Genomic DNA, 21,383 nt, shown 5'->3' with positions numbered 1-21,383 from the left:
TCTGAATTTTCGCGACCTCTGATGTGCCTGAGTTTCCATGTCTGAATTCTCGTGACCCACGACGCCGCAAACACTGTAATTTCAGTTAGGTTCAGAAAAAAAAAAAATCTGAATAATCTCCACGCTTTCTTTTTATTTATTTTTTTTTTAAAAACAGCATAAGTTTACTTTCTTATTGCAAGTCAAACTTCCTGTATTTGGAATACAATAAAATACTAGCACCAAACAATAACTACACACTAACGATTGATAACTTTAACATCTTCGCATTCTGAATACTCTTATAAACATAAGCAAACATGTATCGTAATTTGGCCTGTCAGTTATATTACTTTCAATATATATCCTCCCGTGGGAAATGTAAATATTTTCCAAATCTACCGGAACACCAAGCTAGTTCCGTCCGTCTTTAGTGGTAATGGTAATGTAGCAAGGATATAAATGAATGAGAGAAATATAGTGTGGGAAAAGGAATACATACCACCAAATAAATATAACGTAAGAAATGGAATCTGGATTCTGGCAATATTGATAAAATCTGGCTACCTACCTTTGATGGGGAGCAGGAAAATTCGGTGTAGGAAATTTCGGTATAGGAAAATTCGGTGTACGGAAAACTCGGTGTGGGGAATGTTAGATGTAAAGAAAGATTCGTTGTAGTAGGCCGTAGGATTTATTAAAAACTCAACTTTGAGGATAAATGAGCGTATTAGTTTTAAGTTCAAACTGAAGTAGACCGTAGGATTTATTAAAAACTCAACTTTGAGGATAAATTAGTGTATTAGTTTGAAGTTCAAATTTTGTGTAGAACGTACTTTTACTGTCTACTATCATTTTTACTGTTTACTGTCTACTTTATATTGCTTTATATTGAATTGTGTTCCTTAAATTATTGGAATTCTAGATTTCGAGGGATTTTAACCTTTTATGGCCCTTACATGACGAGAAATTTGTCCTCCAATCAGACAATTTAGTCCTCGAAGTCCTCCAATCAGATACTTTAGTTTGTTTACCTTAAGGCAAACAAACTAAAGTGTCTGATTGGAGGAGAAGTCAACTATTTGTATAACTATTATCTGATAAAACATCCTGCTTTATATTGCCGTTTCCACTAAGACTTTTTTGATCAATATATTTTTGCATCTTACATATGTATATACAGAGTGATTCTTTGAAAACTCACGGATTTCATTTGACTCTAGAATTTCTAACTGAAGTCAGATTTTAGTGCGGTTTGCTGCAAATCATCAAGGAGGGATGGGAGATTTATGGGACTATGTTTACTGGTTTAAATTCATCCGGGGTAATATAGAGCAGGCCGCAAGAAAAACAGCAAATATTCGCCATTGTACGTTACAGTTCGAAAGAAATATTGGATATTTGAAGCGAAATCGCATGTTGAATAGAGATTTCTTGGGTGACTTACAGTCGGTACCTGACATCTTTCACAGCATCCGCCAGTGAGGTCCGATGCTTCCCTGTCTTCCTCAGAAGCGATCCTGTTTCCTGCAATTTATTCACTAACGACCATATTATGTTCCTGTCTGGGGCAGAACGTGAGGCAAAGTTGCGTGTAAATGCCCTTTGCGTAGCAACAACAGATCCCGTTTTCCAAAAACATTTTAACGATAAAATCACGTTGCCCCAAAAAGTACATTATTGTAACTGTGTCCTGATCATATTGATACAGTAGCACAGCATAATTCTCAATACGACGGCCCAGTTTCTTGTTTCTTATTGACTGTCGCGACGTTGCCATCTAACGAAGAAACTCAAATCTCCACACCGCACCTCACTTAATTCCAATTCGATACTGTGGCGAATATTTGCTGTTTTTCTAGAGGCGTGGCCGATATTACCCCAAATGAATTTAAACCAGTAAGCATAGTTCCATAAATCTCCCAACGTTCCTTGATCATTTGCCACAAACCGCATGAAAATCGGACTTCAGTTAGAAATTCTAGACCCAAATGAAATCCGTGACTTTTAAAAGAATCACCTTGTATATGTTCTTTGATGTACTATAGGAAAGGTGTTTTTAGTTGTTCCTATAAGTATTCTCTGAACTTATAATTGTTTTATTTCTGACAAAAAATGCCAGCTTCATTGTGTGATGAAAAGTAGTTTATAGTAATACCCCGCAAAAGACATGCAAGAGGTAGTGGACTGAAGGCAAAAAAAATAAAAAAATAAAAAAAAATAAATAAATAAATAAAAAATAAAATAAAAAATAAATTTGTTTTTCTTGAAATAGGAAATAACATTTTATTCGTTACATTTTATGGTTTTCGTTTTCACAATATGAAGTGTCGTAAATTATCGTAAGTGGTAATATTCAATATGTATTACACCGAATCTACCTTACACCTAAATTTCCCCACACCGAGTTTTCCGTACACCGAATTTTCCTAGACCCCCTTTGATGTGTATTCTGAATCTGGTAACAGTGAAATAGCATAGACGCCTTGCTTCTTCTCACTCAACTCCTTCCTCCTTTCGTCCATTGTGGTCTGCTCGTCGCTTTTAGTACCCATCTCTTACGTTATATTTATTTGGTGTTACACATATGTATGCTTTTGCCCATACCATATTTCTCTCATCCATTTTTATCCGTATTACATTACCACTGAAGACGGACTAGCTTGTTTTTCCGCTACGTCTGGAGAATATTTAGTTTTTCCACGGGAGGATATATTGGTAAGTAACCAAAATTATTTGTTAATTTGATTCACCCTGTCATGTGCCTACATAATTTTATTAATATTATTATGTAATTTGTTCTTTTTAGTCCAAAGCTTAAGTTTTAACATCTTTCGGCGTTCCACGAGTTTCTTTATTTCAAAAGATGGATAATTTTCATTTTTCACCCTTTTTCTTATCTTCTTTTTGGATATATCTTGATGCTTTGAAGTGTTCTTCGTATTTTCTGTGGGCAGCTGAAAAACCAAATTTCTGACTCTTTTGTGAAATATAGCAATTTCTCTGACTTTCAGCATGTTTTGCATTTCCTTGACTCATTTTAATTTCTCTGACTTTGAAGGCCAGTGTCAATCCTGTATTTTAACATATGAATTAAAATTTTTAACGAATAATAATAATAATAATAATAATAATAATAATAATAATAATAATAATAATAATAATAATAATAATAATAATAATAACACAAATTTAAAATCTTACAAGAAAATCAAGAACTAATACAAAAAAGCATTGAAACATAAAGCTTTTCCTATTAACTGTATGTATAACTGATACAGTATATCTGATTTATTTAATTTCTGTGTTAACTTCACATATTTCTTTTTTCATATTATACGGATATTTCTGTCCAGTAAGTTTTATACATATACAGTATAAAACATATTTTATACATATATTTTTACATATTTTTTTTAATGTGAGTAATAGTTTCTTTATGAATCACTCGAGGCAAAATTCACGATTTTATTATGTGTAATTAAAACAGTGAGCACAAAAAGTAAAGTTTGGAGACAAATAATACTCGCTGTAAGCTATTTTCTCTAACGAGTTTTTAATCTAATTTTTCGGTCGTTGTCTGTGTAAAAAAAAAACTCGGGAACTTCTGTCCACCTGTTGAATTTACATGGTTTCCACCACCAACACATGTGATGATGATGAAAAACGTGTGAATTCGACTGAAAATGAAAGAAGATTTTTTTTTTTTTTTTTTTTAATACATGGAACTGCAAATAAGGCTAAAGGCATTAGGAGATCTTCCTAAAGTTGAGGCCTAAAGTTTTAATGGATATTAGGCAAGTACGTAGTTCGATATATTCCATTATCATCAGTGGCTCCCATGCTTGATGCGATACGCTTACGCGTATCACATGTTTACAATTAGAGGATCTACCTATTATGAACGAAGCTGCTTATGTGAACATTAAACCCTGCCCAATGGTTTTAACCTTTAACCCATTTTTTCATTTCACCTTACCAAATGAAGTACTTTCTCCTTTTAGTTCATTATTCTTTGATTTTCTTCTTCTAGTGCATTTATTATTATTATTATTATTATTATTATTATTATTATTATTATTATTATTATTATTATTATTATTATTATTATTACAGTATCCTGCTCTCAATTCTTTACTCTTGGCTTACTTAACTTTATATTTATAAACTTCAATATTATCCAGCCAGAATGCACATACGTGTTGGCTTCGAATAGGTAAAAGAATACCTGTGAAAAGCAATGGTTCCTAACTTTCCTGTTAGAGGCGCCACATAAAGGTATCAAACAAGAACTAAATCATGCTGCCATCAACTTAGATAATGGTTAATTGATTAATTTTGCCCACGCATATACACAATCTAAATGCATTTGTTATAACTCAATTTTACAGTAAAGTGGTAAACTAGAGTAAAAAATATGTGAAAAACTGATATTATCATCGGATTTACTTATCCAGGCAAAATTTCAGAGCTCTAGTTAGTTTTGGGAACCAAAAGTCTGAGGAACACAATACTAGGTTAACTTGTAGAGCAGGTCAATGTGTTATCATCGTGCCAAGTTTCATCGAGATCGGAGAAGTCCGGCTTAATTCATTTTTCAATGCCACGGGTATGTGAAAATTATTCAATTTGGTAGATTTGTCTCTAACAAACAAAAAAGCAACATAATTAAAAGAAAAAAAAATTGTTCTCATATATAAAGCAAGTAATAATTTCAATAACTCTTACATTGCATCACGAATATTGCCCCTATTTAAGAATCTATTTTCGCAATACTTCGATCATCTATGTGTCCATGATTCAGTGCATATGCGATGTGAGCGAAAACTATCACTTAAATACCATTATAATATTAATTTTCCTTGTCCTGTAATGAAAATAAAAAAGACCCAAGTATTCCAGAAACCACACTCTGCCTCAAGTAAATTCAACACTTGCAATCTTAAATCCAATCACTCCACTGAACCAAACTCCTTTAGGTGAGAAGTTATCGGAAATGTTTCAGTTTCAGTTTCACCCTAAAATTCATTTAGAACAATTGTGTACTTTTTTTTATGTTATATCCTTGGGTAATAACAATTCTTCTTCAAAATTATGTACACACTGTACATTTCACTGCTATAAAGAATTGTTTTAATAACCATTTAACACTATTACTTTTGTAGTTTTTAACTTCAATTCAGTACCACTATGTCCTATTAACACAAACTGAATCATCTTTTACTTTTCATTCCAGAGTACAAACTTAAGGATTTCAAAATGTTTGTGTGGATCAATGTTGCCAGATCAAATTTCAATGCAGAGGTTACATTCTAAAATAATATCACCAATTTCCAAGTTTCTTCAATGTGTAAGTTCAGAAATAGAAGTGTTTAAATTCCATTTATTATTTTAATTTAATTTAATATCGTCCCATCGATGATTTATATTGCCCCTAGTCTAAACTAAATTCGAGTTGTACTGTTACGATGAAGAACGATTTGAATACATCTCTCTGTGTTAACATATGAATGTAGGACTTCCACTATATCAACTCCATGACCTGCTCTTTGTAAATATCTAGACAAACCAGGTGTGGGAAGTTCATCACTTCTTGTATCTCTTATATGTTCCATGATTTTGGTTTTAACATTTGTTTTCATCATACTTATGTAGTGCTTGTTACAAATGGAATGAACTTCGTAAATCCCTGCTGAAAACAAATTTTCTTTGGAGTAATTTTTATATGCTGACATTGCAATTTCCAACTTGTTCCTGATTTCACTGAATATTTGATGTCACAATTGTTACCCATTTTTCTTATTCTTTAGAAATTCCCAGTAAAGGGGTACCGAAACTATTTATGTTTGTTACTTTTTCTGCATTTCACGTCAGCAAAGTTCTCAAAACCGTTGTTCCCGCTCAAATAGAATAATTGTTGTATGTGAGTGTCTAGATCTATTTCATTTATGAAATAACGAAGCATCCGTAAAAAGATTATTTTTTTTTCCAGATGTTAGCTTATATGAGATGAGAGTGAGAAGTCCTTATGAACAAAAAATTCTGTGGTTTACATGCCGGGTTTCATCTTCCTAGCTTGACGGGCTCGTGAGAAACTGTATTTTTGGCATAAATTTTGAAACCTCTCTATTCTTTTGCAGATCCATTTTTATTCAAAGAAATGTGATAAAAAGAAAGAAAAAACAACCTAAGCTAGGCCAGGGTCAATTCATGTACCGAAAATCATCAAAATTGGCCCAGTGATCTAATAGTAGTTCGCGAACAAAAATCGTTACACTTGTTATCGATGTAGCGATAACGTTTACGTATATTTAGCTATAGGGCAATAAAGACAATACCTTGTGATAACAAATCCTTATGATAACAAGTCCCAGTCCGGTACCTTATGATAACAAATCTTGTGGCCAGACTTGTTTAAACTTGTTTTATTTCTGCTGTTAAAGATACAGTAAGTGAGAAAGCCATAGTTGATTGAAATGCATTTTTAATTTCTGCAATGAATGATAAGTATTAAGCAAATACAAAATTTAAAAGGAATAAAAAGAAATAGTTTAATTTGTTGAAATAATTATCGTGGTAAGTTTTGGTGGATACTAAAGGAATTTTAAACGAACTGGGACCGCAATATTTAATCATATATGTGTGTTACAATATACAAGGTAGATAGATGTAGATGCAAAATGCCCTCTTCTCTCCTTAAAACGGAACTTTTCAAAAACGCTAGGGCATGTCATCCCGTATTTTTTTATACGGAGTGTTTACATATGGAGTTTCATCTTTGTAACTTGACGGTCTCACGAGATACTGTATTTTTCGCACACCCTGTACCCCCTGAGGATATGCTCTTGAATTAAAGTAATGTAATAAAGACCTAAACCAGGTCAGAGTCAACTCACGTATCAAAAAATATCAAAAACGGTGCAGCAGTGTAGGAGTTCGCGGATATACATCGTAACACTCATTTTTATTTATATAGAAAGCACTTTTTTTTATAATATTTCTTTCTTTATTTATTTTGATTGTTTGTTAACTTCTTCACAAATTTTTATTTTTATATTTTAGGTACATTATTCCTCTTCATTTCTCATTCCTTCGTTTTCGTGTACTCTTTCTGATCTGCTGCTTTCATTCATTTTAATCCCTCTCTATTGAACGCCATCTATCTTAATTTGGTAACAGCATTATGTGGCCATGTTAACTCTAAATATCAATATGACGTCCACCACGATACTTCACGACTTCTCTTCTGTTCTGAAATTTTTCTCCACTTCTTTCCCTCAGCATCTGATGAGCCGTTTTAAGGAAAGTGTTTATAGCGTAGATAACATACGGAGCGGTTGTATGATTCACGTTTGTTTTCACGAAATACGTTTCATTATTATTATTAATTAAATCCTTGTTCCATTTATATTTTATTGTTTTTTAAGTTTCTTGTTCCGGGAGTTCAGACAAAAATTACTGCAGACGGGGTCAAGCGTAACGTATTTTCAGCATAATTTGTTTCCACTGGGCTGCAATGAAATGTGCTACATTTGGAGTTTTGAGTGGTTATTTGTATTGAGCAATGAACAGTGATGATCTAATCTATTATCGGGGGAGGGGGAGTGGAGAAGTAGACATATTCCTGGGGATTTTTTTTAACCGCAAACAGTAGTTTTACACTGCTTCGTGTTATTCGATTCATTAAACAACCGGTTCTATGATTACTTTTTTCCGTAAGTATTGCATGTACAGGTGGCAAGACAAGTACGGTAGCTGTTCCGGGAACCTAAGAAATTTTAACAACCGGTTCGGACACATACGCTAAATGACATCACTACCACATTACAATACAACCTGTCTCGGGAAAGGGCAGGCGAAGCCAGCAGGGAGGGGGCGCATGTGCACCCCGCCCTGTACCTTTCTCTTACGTCTACCATCGTTACTGACTATGAACATTATAATGAAAGGGAAACGTCGAGTTTTTATCTAAATTTCCGAAACAAGAAAGTTCAAAGAGTACATTGATCAAAGGTAAAGAACACAAGGAAACGCACTGCATGAAAGTGATATTGCTTTCTTTATCTAGTAGCAGTAGTGTCATTAGCTGGTACGCTCGAACTGGTTCTTAGTTGTTTAAGTTCCTTGATTCGATTATTAAAACTATTTCTCCATCTGTTGATCCAATACCCACTTTAAACAAATCTCTAGTACACGTTTTGAGAATCTAGTCTAATTTTTTTCCTTTCCAGCTTACAAAAAGACACAATTAAAACATGTTGCAGTACAAACATGATGCTAACTTTCTACAGAATCTCATCAATAGAAATGTAACTCTGTCAAAATGCAAAACGTATTTCGCTTCATATGTTCTGTAACGTATGTTCAGTTTCCTAATGGAAAGGCAAGTTTCGAGTTAAACTGGCGGAAAAGATTAAAAAAAAAAAAAAAAAAAAAAAAAAAAATGAGGCTACTGATATTTTTACGTTTTGACGTGATACTCTATTACTAGAAATACATAATATGATCATATGGTAATAATATTAATACTAAGTCTGCACTGGCGTCTCTGGCATGTAAAACTTGAGGGGGGAGGGGCATCAAAGAAAGTGATTTAAATGATACTACCTAGCCCAACCTGTTTATTATCTTCGATACCATTTCTTATATTTCTGCTTACCTTCACGGACCTCCTGAGGTGTATCAAGAACTCTGTTATAATCGTTTCACAGCCTGAATATTATATTCCAAGTAAATATAATAATTATTATTTATGTTATTCTGTTGTTAGTAAATACATTAAATTAGAATAAATTATTGAATATTTTGTACTTCAAAATATTGAGGGGAACGCGTCCCCTTCGCCCCCCCCCCCTGCCAGATACGCCCGTGTAAGTCTGCCTATTAAATTAATCATAGAATCGGTTGTAAAAATGATCTGAATGACATCACTATCTAGGACACCTATACTGTTTAGTACCGAAAATGCAACTTTCGGATCCTTGCACTTTGAACACAAAAAAGATAACCATTGTATTAAGCTCCATATTTAGTGCATTTCTCTGGAATCCAGTGGAAACAATTGCTACCGGAAGTACGTCATGCCTGATTCATTCTCTATTGGCGTTTCGGAATTCCTTCATTCCAATAGCCAACAGTCAGGTCAAGCGTGACGTATTTCCCCCAGTACTTCAGGCATTATTTGCTTCCGGTGGATTCCAACGAAATTTGCTACACACGGGAATATGCAAATGTTATGTTTCGCATTGACTTATTAGTACTTTAATGGGAGAGAGAATTGCAATTTTTGTTTAAATTTCCGAAGAAAAAAAAATGGGAGTTTGGAATCGAAAATTTAAGTTTTGGTACCTTGCACTTAGGTTGAGAGTGGAAGTGACGAAATTACTTGACTTAACCATAGATGGTAGCTCATTTCCCGTGTGAAGATTTACAAACAGAAGAAAACTAAACAGTCAATCCGAGAGCTGTCTACGAACTTTTTGATTAGTTCGCTTCATTTATTGCACAGTATATTTTGTTTTACTTCTGGCATTGTGCTTGCAGTGATGCAACGGAACAAAAAAATGTTACGATACACCCATCACTTCTAGCATTCATTTCTCGATTTTGTTCGAGTTTTCATGTGCTAGTCTGTATTACACGTCTGATAAATCTGTGGAGACAGCAGGATCCCGAAGTATTTTATGCCAGTGTTGCAGAAGTACTGTTTTGATGTGAAATTTCTTGCGTGTGCTGAAGTTTATCAAGAAAACAAAAAGGATAATTTGAACCTAATCCCTGACCAAGATACCACGAGGGATAAAAAAGAAAAAAAAAAGAAGCGGAACGTGACACTATCGAAGAAGCAAACTGTAGTTGAATTGTATATCATCCATACAATCGTTGATAACTTACCAACTCTCGCTACCATGATTATGATAGCAACAACACATTTAAAGGTCGCCACAAATCAACGTTAGTAACAATGGAAATTGACAGAAATTTCCATCTATAATAATGTACTTAATACTACGATAAGTTACCATGTACCAGTACATAATAATCGTATACTCAGCAGTGAGCCTACAATATTTCCGCCAGTTTGAATTTCGTATCACAAACAGACATGAATTCCAAACAATCGAACAAGGTCATAATTCACTCTTTGATAAACGTTTTAACTATCTTATCACGAAAACCAAGCTTGTTCTAAAAGGAAGTGAAATTAAGCACTTTAACCCATCTTTGTGAAAATTTTATGTACGCCACTGCATAACTTTTCCAGTATCACACCAAATTACTTCGCGCGGTAACTTTTCTACCGTTTCCATTTTCTTCTTAAAATTACAACAATCATCATACAATAACAAACAAACAAAAAAAAAAAAAAAAAAAGGACTTTTGTAAGTAAATATGTCTATTGTCTTTTACTGCTTTTACATTTTGCCAACCCTGTAAAATAATACAGAAGTCATTCATACTTCCCTACCCAACATCTCGTTCATCTAATAACAAGTATAGTGGCTCTTACAAAGCAAATGCAAAACTCTTCAAATACATGGTACATATGTAATTTCAGAAGCAAATCTATAAGCAATACTAAAATTTCACAATGAAATTTCGTGACTTTTTCCGTGACGTTTTTTTCCCAAACCATGAAATTTAATAACATTTTCAAGAGCGAATTTGGGCGTGAATTTGGCCGAATTTTCATGCATTCGATGAAAGCGTGCTTTGCTTACGCTTTGGTAGCGTCTAAAGCCGATCATAGACCTTTTTGGTGGTGAATTTTGACGTTTTATGAACAAAATTTTCCAGTCTATACTTATATTTGTACAGATAAAAATAATCGTGACCCAAAAGCTAAATTTCATGACTTTCGTAACCGATAGACACCCTGTTCTTAAGAATTCAGTTTAAACATTGTTTTCAATAGAAGTGTTTTCCGTGCTGAGTCCCTAAACCACATTTGTTAACCACACACTGGCGTCTCTGGCATGTAAAATTTGGGCGGACATAAAAAAAAATCACTGGTACTACCTAGCCCACCCTGTTTATTATCTTTGACTCAATTTGTTACCTTTTTGCTTACCTTCACGGACCCCCTGATTGTGTATCAAGAACTCCGTTATAATCGTTTCACAGCCTGAATATTATATTCCAAATAAATATAAATATTATTATTTATATGTTATTCTGTCGTTAGTAAATAAATTAAATTAGAATAAAAAATTGGATATTTTGTGTTTCAAAATATTGGGGGGATGCGACCTCCCCCCCCCCGCCAGAGACTCCCGTGCAACCACATTGTATACAACTTTAAAGAGATAAGAAGTGTTTGTTATGATCTATGAGAAATAACTGCATAAACTTATGTTGCAAAGCACATGTCAAGGCCTCACGAAGAGGTTAAAAAATATTGGTGCTACCATACAATGACTGAATATTGTGCTTTTTGGAAACCTGTCTTTTGCAATGCTTTCAGAGGTTATATTCTATCAGTATATTTGGTATGCTATTACTAGAACGACCATACATCCTGTTTTACGGGCGTGTCCCGGCCGTCCCGTCAGTAGATGGAAAAGTAGTATTTATCCCGTTTTATGCAAATGAAATAAATAAATAACAAACCCAGTAAAGTTATTAATAATTAATAATAATAAAGAGGCAAGAACTGAACTGAAATTCCATACATCAAACATGATGTATAGTCCGCACTACTGCTCGAAAGGCAGCAGAGGTTTCAGCAACTAAGTAACACACTTAGTTATGTTTAGTATAGTCAAGTCCTTTTGTAGTTTATGTTTACAACAAAATCCTTGCAGAGTTCTTTTTGCAATACCATCAAAACTATTTGCTTTTATGAAGAATTTTTTTTTCATTTTAATTTGTATGATTTTTTTTTTTTTTTTTTTTTTTTTTTAAAGTAACGTATTGATGATATCATTGCCTTTTGCAATCATTGTGCATCTTATTAAGTTGTTTAAAGTAGACTATACACTTAATGTTACGATTACAGTAACTTTTTCTTAACCTTGGACCCGGGTTTGAACCCGTTCCTCTTGCATTGTCAGCCGTGTTACCGACTGAGCAAGGGCAGCCCCAAATTATCCTTATAGTACCTACTCCTTATTATAGTATTCATAAAAGATTTTAACTAAAAGGAAATCAATCAAAAAATATGGAGACTCCCCTGAAAATATATACGTTCCGCCATTGATATGCACCTACATATTTTTGGAAAGTCGGCGCCATTGCTAAGTATAGTTGAGTTGAGTTGATTTTAGTTTAGCGTCCCTTTCAGCAGCGAGGCTATATGAGACGTGGACCTACTGATTAACGTGGAATCCGAACCACATGAGCTCCCGCCGGGAATCGAACCCGGGTCTCCCATGCCAAAGGCGCGTACGCTAACCGCTTAGCCACGAGGGAGCTCATTGCTAAGTATACTTGCACGAAAGATTGGCTTTTTAATTGACCGGAGCGTATAGGAGCCTGAGTTAGCGAAGGAAGGGAAGATTAAAGGTTTGACGTTCCAAGGTACTGGACAGGCTGCATTTGAGGAGGTCACTGTGACAATATATACATATACGGTATATATACTGAGATGAAGTGCACATTAGAAACTAGAGAGTTTACATTTACGCAACTGCTTCTCTTACGAATGATTGGACTATAATGACGCTTTCATAATTTATGTGATTTCTACCACAACTACTTTAGATAGATGCATGCAATATTGTTCGCTTTTAACGGTCAGAATAATATATACAAAGACGGAACATATGGTAATCAACAGCCGTTATTGATCTAAAAGAAATCATATGGCCGAATGTAACATTTCATGGAATGCGTACGTTTTAGAAATATAGAAATATATATATATTAATAATATATTAATCCTAAAAAAAATTATGTTGTACGACAATCGCGCCACCTCCTAAAAATTTATGTTGTACGACAATTACGCCACCTCTTAAAAATTTATGTTGTACGACAATCACGCCACCTCCTAAAAATTTGTTGTACGACAACCACGCCACCTATTATGGTGAAAATGATGCTAAAGTACACTATTATCAAAGCTTTACAATATGACACTACTAAGACCACATACACGGCATGGCTAATGGAATATAGGCCACAACTATGCTGAACTCTTAAATAAAACTCTTTTTTGTGTAACTAATACGTCTAAAAGTACCATATAAATATATCTGTTGATAGATCATAAGGAGCTGAACGAAATTACATAATTGAGGGTAAATTAGCATGCGTAGTCCTTGTGAAAATGGCGAAAAACTAGTTTTTTATGGCGCTAAAATGTATGTTATTAATTGTGAATACTTAATTGAAAGTATTTATTCTGCTAGAGCAAACTGTGTGTATTGGTTTGTTGTCTTCACCTAACGGTGACAAACATACCATTAAGGCGTGCTATACACCACAAGATGAATCCTAGGAAATATCTTAGGATTTATCTTCGGAAAAATGTTATGACATATCTTGTAGGAAATCCTACCCTTTTTGTGCCATACACATGAAGAGTTTTCCTGTCTGGCCGAATGACGTTTATCAACATTGTGAAACAGTTCTATTTAATAAAAGTACAAAGTTGAACAATTACTATGCTAACCACACTGCACATTCCACTGATATTAATATCAGGCATTATATTGTTAAATTGGATACCTCTTAAAAAAAAAAAAAAAAAAGCATATGTCAGAAGGGTGCTAGTATACTTTTAGCGCACCACACTATAGAAGATTTACAAGTAAAATTTAATACTTTGCATGATAAGACATATTTATAAGGAACAAATTTCTGCAAGCAACATAATTAAATACAAAATAATACACCTGTATTTTATGTTTACAACTGTAGGGTTACTAGTTTAAAATCATTATAAATGTTTTAACGACGGATAAAATAGATGAGACACAATGTTTCGCAGAAAGGGTCCAGATATTTTTCTAAGAAATGTTACAATTTCGGTATTTTTCTATTCACATTAGTTTAGTTCAGGTTAGTTACGGTTATGTTACGCTAGATTATATTAGTATATGGGTCCAGCACAATTTTCAAAACGTGATAGAATTTCGCTTACTTCTATTAATATTAGGTTAGTTTAAGTTAGTTAATTTCATTAGGTTTAGATTTGATTAGGTTTTGGTAGGTCTAAGTGCTTGCATCTTCCATTTCCCCTATAAATTTTGTATGTTTTGTCTACTTCTGGACCCCTTCTGCGAAACATTTACCTAAGTGGGTGTATATGAAAGATGACCGGTGATACTATTTTGTACCACCGGTTTATTTCTGCATAGTTTACAGAAGCTATAATTTATGTTTACAAGTGGAGCGTTACTACTACGATACTATCATAAGTGCTATTTAAGCTCGTATCATTGACAAAACCGACTCGTTTACACTACATTCACTGACGCGCCTGCTTCCTTCGCTCGCACCTCCTGGCTGTCGCTCAGGCTCCCGCTTCGCCCTGCTCTGACTCGGTTAGATAGCATTCGTACTTTCCATGCGTGTTTTGCACTATAGTTTTTATACTACCGTATATATCCGAACCCCGTATTTGTACGCAAATCGTAATTATCAACAATTGCTTTTGATGGTCCCCTTGAGGGATTTTATCTATGCTATGTGAGATATTTTCATGTCGGTCAATGCAAATCATTTCCGAAACAGTGACAAATTATAATTTTTCAAAAATTATATCGAGTGGTACACCTAAAGTAAAGCTGCACAATCAGAAGATACCTCATCAGTTGTTTTCATTTGTTTTGTTTTCACTTTCTCTCACCTGATGTCGCTTTAATCGAAATCTTACCAATTTTTTTCCGAAATAAAGCGTGTTTTAAACAAGAGAAATCTCATAGGATCGTTCAGAACACAGGAAACGGCATGCGATCTAATGCCATATACGTTGAGATTGACTCCAGGACAAATCGTAAGAAATTTCCTAGGATCTATCTTATAGTGTATAGCAGGCCTAACAGTCTCACAACTTTCTTTCTTTTGTAAATTAATGTACTTCACCCGTAAATTTTGAAAATATTAGCGCCCGAACTCTTTAATCTTGTTTCAGACCTTCTTTCCTTGCAAAATGTATTCCTGCCTAGTTAGTTCCTGGATTTGAACATCCATCCTGTTCCCCTCCTTTATACTTCATACTCTTTCCGGGTCATAAAAGGTAGTCTTAAGTTGCGAATTTACTTAAATATCCTATATTCACCCTTCTAACATGAGGAATAATCTGTAAGTAATAGTCTCAGACCATGATTTCATGATTTGAAAATAGCAACAATTGACTTCACATATTGCCGAGGATTGGGACTAGTGGCATGCCCTTTTGAAAGCGAGGTAAAGTCGTGATGAACGGAGTTCACCTTACATGAGCTTACAGTAATAATAGGTTCTCTCCTTCATGACCTCGGTTGCTCCGTACAAGTGTAACACAAAAACCACAATCAATGCCAAGAATGATCGTGACATCCCTTAGAAGTTTGTAGTAGTGCCATTTTCACTCTGATTTGACCTTTTTTTTTTTTTTTTTACTGTTTTCTTCTTCAGATAAACAGATCTAGACCGTACATTTTTTATACACAAATCTTTTTCGAACTCTCTACACACTCAATTAAATAATAGTAATAATAAATAATTCACTCTCTGTCAAAAGACACGAAAGGCCTTGGCCAGCCACATATCCTACTGCGTGAGGCATGGTCAATACTTCGGATCCCAGAACGGTTATTTCTTGGCTTCTCGACCGCAGTTCGGTCCCTTAATTCAAGCATGTTTACATTGCCTCTTGATGCTGAAGTAATAATGAACATGATGTGCTCCACCAATTGCGTCTTAACAGCATTAAGGGCCTCTGGAAAAACCAGTGCTAAAGCCCTTACGACTAAATGATACACGTAATATATGTAATCCTGCTTGCGGGGCTCCTGGGCCCATGCGTTACGACGGTCTTGCCCTCAATGGAAAATAAAGTCGGAAAACGCGTAACAAAGTTAGGAACGGCAAGAATTTTATTATACAGAAATATTCCACGCCCAACCCGCAACAGATATTGAAATAGGCACTCAATAACAGTCTTATTGTCATCAACGTAGTATCATTGAGCAGTGCCAGTGAATATTACTCTGAGTTAGTATCCAGTCTATGGAACAATGAAAAGTTAATAATTATGTGAAAAGTAACGAACATTAAACTTGTACTCACGTGAAAATCAAGACTACTATTAGGTATTTGCTGCGTAATAACTCGAAGTCTACCTTATACTGCGCCTCTAATTTTAATTATGTATAATCATCTTTTCACAGAAATTACATTTCTTGGTGCAAGAATACGGCACGATGTGAAACACCACCACCCCGTGACACACAACAACCTGGTAATCTTGGACTACATGAGGAAGGTAATTTCTAAAGGTACTTACGCACGCGTTATACTAAAACGATTACAATTAGCCTTGTACTTTCTGTTAGTACGGTACATGTATACAACCACTACTGAATATGCTTTTTACCATTTACATTGATGTTCTGTACGTATAAAATATATACATGACGTGTACTTCCTATGCTTAATTTAATGTATGTGCAATAACCTTTTATGAAATTTTGTCAGCGCAGATGTATTATCTGTTGCTCACATTATGAATGCACTGACTTTCAACTTAAAAAATGCTTTAAGATGTTATTCCCTTAAAATTCCTTCAAAATACTAATTTTGCTAACGTTAATATCATGATATAATATGTGTTTTTTACAATGTAAACACTTCTTTTCTATACTGATTAATCTTTATGTTGACTAATCCTCCTATCTTCTCTCCTATTTTCTATTACGCAGCATGTTACTGTTACACGTGCCCTGTAGTTTCAGTCTGATGTTTAAAAGGTCAAGTTATTATACTTGCTACTATGTTTCGTTCAACTTGGAATTTTTATTAAATTAATTCGATAGACACCAATTTGTATTAAATATCTAATACTCACAATGGTACTTCCCCCGCATTCGCTCCCATCCGGGAATTCACCGCTTCTTGGGCCAACAACCGTAGCGTCACTTGTCCAGAACAACAAAATCCCTAGCTTCATAGTCGCCAACTCACACAGCAATAGTCCTCTAGTTACGTTGATTACACTAAATTCACTCATTTGTAACGATTTTCCACACCATTATATTGATTGCATATTAAGAAGATTGGGCTACATTTGGTTATCTAAAATTTATAATCAAGTCTCTTACGTACGATATTAATTACTTAAACACAAGATGCGTTACATACTATCAAAATCTATATATGTGCATGTTCGTTGGTTAATCTTGTCAGGTAAAAGGGGCGAGCCAATAATCCTGCAACTCGGCGAGCAGGGCCGCCCCCGGAGACAACAAGGAAAATAAATATTTCTAAGAAATACCACTTGCACAATTTTTGCTAGAGACTACAATAGATTAGTTGCGCCACTAGGATAATGGTGGGTAGATATGGGGAACTCCATGCATGAATCATCTTTTACAGAGATCACAAGCTCATCACTTTAATGTGACATAAAGAAGTTATTTTAGGTGACACCTGGTTTATTTTTTATCGTTCCTGAAAGTGAATAGAAAGAATAGAATACATATAGCCTAAGTGTAGCAAGGAAGTTGCACACGATTATCCTGTCTTCCCACATTTAAGTAGATTAGATATGTTGTATACAAATCACATGTATCCAATACATTTTCCTGAAGAGATTTGAACAATGTTGGTGTAAATATATTTACTATATATATTATTGCAACATTGCATTGAGTATATACAGAAACATAGTATTGATTCAAGGGCGTCATTTGAGGAGTGAAGGGGGCAATTGCATTGAGATTTAGAAATGCATGTTTTAATTAATTATATTGGAACATACTAATGAAAATTGTTATATGAGAGGAGACTCTTGACCCCTCTAACAAAACCTAAAATAACGCTGCTGTATTGTTTCCAAGGGAGCAAAAGATGGACACACAAGCGAAGTCCGGAATAAACATATCTTCATGTACATGAGACGTGATGTAAAAACAATTATTATTGACGTGCATTGCATAGCCTACCTTTATTTAACAACTGTAAATTTATTGAATACTGTAGTGGGTGATGAGCTAATCTGATAGCCTATATTTTGACATGTATTTCGAAAAACCGAAGAGCTTTCTCGTGGCTATGTGAAAGTAAGGTAGGCGCCTTTGGCGTGTAGACCCAGGTTCTATTCCCTGCGGGAGCTCATGTTGTTCAGATATCATGTCTGCTGTTGGTCCACATTTTATATAGCCTCGCTGCTGAAAGAGACGTTAAATCCTAAAATTGAAGAACTGAACCTTTTTCGAAAATCCAGAGAAGTCGGTTGCCCTCGCTGCAGGTTTCCATAGGTTTTCACACTCTTAAAACTTATTTAGAAATGTGTAAACTAGTTGTTTATTTTTAATAGTTCTGGTTAGCATACGTTTAAATTTTAAAATAATGGAAATTTGATGTTTTTTTTTTATGACATAAGCCTAGTTTTCACAGATTTTCTGTCTCAGGTACAATACTGTCACATATTATATGTTCCAAACTATACAAACATATTGGGCCTTATGCAGAGTTGTTTTGACGATTGATTAACACCATACTACGAGGTTGACTAAAGGATGGTTATCAAAATTGTATTCAGAGACTCTGATTAGGACGTAGTATTTGACGAAGTTAATCACATTTGACTAATTGATCTAGAGCAGATGCTAATCTTTTACCCACGGTTTAGCGTGCGACACACCATTTCGTATTTCGTAATTCATGTATTTTCATTTTTACAGACTACGCATGCGCTGATCTACTTTTTCGTAGTTGCCACATTTATTCTTCTCACCCGATGCATTGGGGTTATATAAGTTAATCATACTCAAATCATCATTTTAGTTGTACTCAAAGACTCTGAATACCATAACGTGCACCTCCTCAGTAAAGAATTAGTGTGCTTACTAACTAGTCTGAGACTAACCCTCGATTAACGAATTCTCTCTGAATACCGCCCATTGATGCTAAATCTGCAGTGTTAACATTCAAGTTACTTCTCTCGTCTGGCCATGGAATATTTAACTCAATTCTGTAAGTTTAATCAACACAACAAAAATCTCACTGTAACGTTTATATTCGTGTAGATAAAATGTAGCAGATGTAGTAACTACATGTTACTAAAGTAGTCTGAAGGACAGGACTGAAGAAATTACAATTTATGTGACGTAAAAAATTGCAGATTAAGCTGCATATTCAACAACGCACAGAGCCACAGCCTTCTCTATGTTCATATATAGAAGGCTGTGACAGAGCTCATTGTTGTACTTGGCAATGTCTGGAAAGGAGGAAAAGAAATAGGCATTCAAAAGGATTAAAATGAACGGTACACAATAAGCCGTGACTGGAAGAGATGAAGAGACATAAAAACACAAAGAGCATTATGCAGAGTTGTTTTGACGTCTGATTAGTGTCATACTAAAGCGTTCAACTAACATAAATTTCCTGTAGCAGTCAGGCTTTTAGTATGACGCTAATCATGCGTCAAAACGACTCTGCATAAGGCGGAAAGTGATTAAAATGAACTATACACAATAACCAAAGTGTCTAAAAGGGAAGAAATAGAAACTCAAAAAGCTTAAAACGAACTGTACGCAATAAGGAAAATCTGTTAGGAAGAAAGGAGAAACAAAATCGCAAAGGGGTTAAAATGAGCTGTATGCAATAACCAAAGTGTATCTGGAAAAGTAGTGACGAACGCAAGAGTCTTGGTCTTGCAGTTTGTGCAAGAGTCTTGTATGCAAGACCAAGACCAAGACCAGGAATCCCGATGCAAAACCAAGACCACGACCAAGATTCTTGCACAAGTACCGGTAATACCAAGGATCTTATAAAATAGAGAATCTGGCCTTACAACAAAATCTTGAAGCCATACGTCACAATTTCACCACCCCTGCTCTGCCCACTCCGCCCAAGAGGAAAAATGTTTTGAGCCAACAATCATGGCGGAAACGAAAGTAGCCAATCAGACGATGGCGGAAACGAGAGTAGCCAATCAGACGTGTCTATGCTCGGTTGTTTTTTGGCTTCATCGATTTAATAGGATGAAGATACATATGGGCAGATCCTCTATTTATAACATCCTTGGGTAATACTTGATTTTTTTTTTTAATAGAATGTAAAAAGAAAAGGGGAAAATCATTACAACTTTCACTTGAATTTCTTGATATCAGTAAAAATGCGCTGGATGAATGTGTTCCCAGTAGCTATGCAATCCATATGAGTCGATCTGCTCCTGTAGCATATAACTACAGTAATGTCGTGTTCTGAATCGATTGTTCGTGCTTTCTGTAGTTATTACACGTTTTCAAAGGTCAAACAGGTGTCATTCAAAGCTTGTTGCACACAAAGAAATGTGTCATTGGCACCGATTTACAATGTATTCCTGTGTTTAGAAGACAACCTAGAGCATAATTCTATGAATTGTTACAAGGCATAAGAACTTCAGTATCTGATTTACTTTGATCATCATTTGATTCATTTACGATAGCCCATAATTGAAAAAAATGAAATCTTTGAGTTTTACGTCCCACGGTTATGCCGGTTAGGCTAAAGGAGACGGTGATGATGAGAGATGAGTGAAATGGTGGAATGAAGAAAGTGAGAGGAAATGGGAGAACCCCGAGAAAACCCACGCACACGGTGTTTGTCCACCACAAAGTTCACTTGGCGGGAGCAGGGTTTGAACCCAGGACCCCAAGCACCAGAGGTGAACGCTCTACCACTGAGCCACCGCAGCCCATAATTGGATTTTGGGAAATCATACGAAGAATAGTTGTCTCCATAAGAAGCGGATAAGCGAAAAGTAAACTATAATGTGTTACGGCCGCGTTGGCTCAATGGTAGAGCGTTTACCTGTGGTGCACGGAGTCCCTGGTTCGATCCCAGCTTTCGCCAGGTGAGCTTTATTTTGTGGACAAACACTGGGCGCGTGGGTTTTCTCGGGGCTTTTCCGTTTCCTCCTATGTACTTTCTTCATTCCACCATTCCATTCATTTCTCATCACCGTCTCTGTTAGCCTCGGTGCATAATCGTGGGACGCTAAACTAAATATTTTGTTTCATTTCAAAACGTAGATAGTAGTGGTGTTCTTCCAAAACTAATGAAAAATGTAGAATTGAACATCGTTAATTCCATACACCACAGGCGTCGACAGCGTTGGGTACGGCCTTGGCTCCGAGGTGCAAGTATTCGTTGGAAGTTTTGAATGTGTGCTCATAAAATTAATGTCGAAATAACATTTCCATGACATTGACAAAAATTTAGTGCATATGACCACAAGTTTGGTTTCATGGGTGGATGCTTATACGTTG

The 21,383-nt window shown here is 35.2% G+C and overlaps 2 protein-coding genes across 7 annotated transcripts in view; one reads left to right on the top strand and one right to left on the bottom strand.

Moving 5' to 3' along the window:
- LOC145662460 (uncharacterized) overlaps positions 1 to 17,295 on the bottom strand; it is a 144,135-nt gene extending 126,840 nt beyond the window's left edge. Inside the window, exon 1 of one of the 2 annotated variants that reach the window (XM_081728064.1) lies at positions 16,976 to 17,295. The gene's annotated coding sequence lies outside the window, so the exon portion shown is untranslated. The remainder of the gene's footprint in view (positions 1 to 16,975) is intronic. The other variant, XM_081728065.1, reaches the window with a different exon arrangement.
- LOC145662461 (uncharacterized) overlaps positions 15,916 to 21,383 on the top strand; it is a 153,483-nt gene continuing 148,015 nt past the window's right edge. For all 5 annotated transcript variants that reach the window (XR_014127049.1, XR_014127048.1, XR_014127046.1 and 2 more), the window contains exon 1: positions 15,916 to 16,393. The gene's annotated coding sequence lies outside the window, so the exon portion shown is untranslated. The remainder of the gene's footprint in view (positions 16,394 to 21,383) is intronic.

Source organism: Thermobia domestica, chromosome 10 (assembly GCF_964235325.1).
Source record: "Thermobia domestica chromosome 10, izTheDome1.hap1.1, whole genome shotgun sequence".
NCBI classification, from domain to species: domain Eukaryota; kingdom Metazoa; phylum Arthropoda; class Insecta; order Zygentoma; family Lepismatidae; genus Thermobia; species Thermobia domestica.
This window is presented reverse-complemented; position numbering and strand designations above follow the sequence as displayed.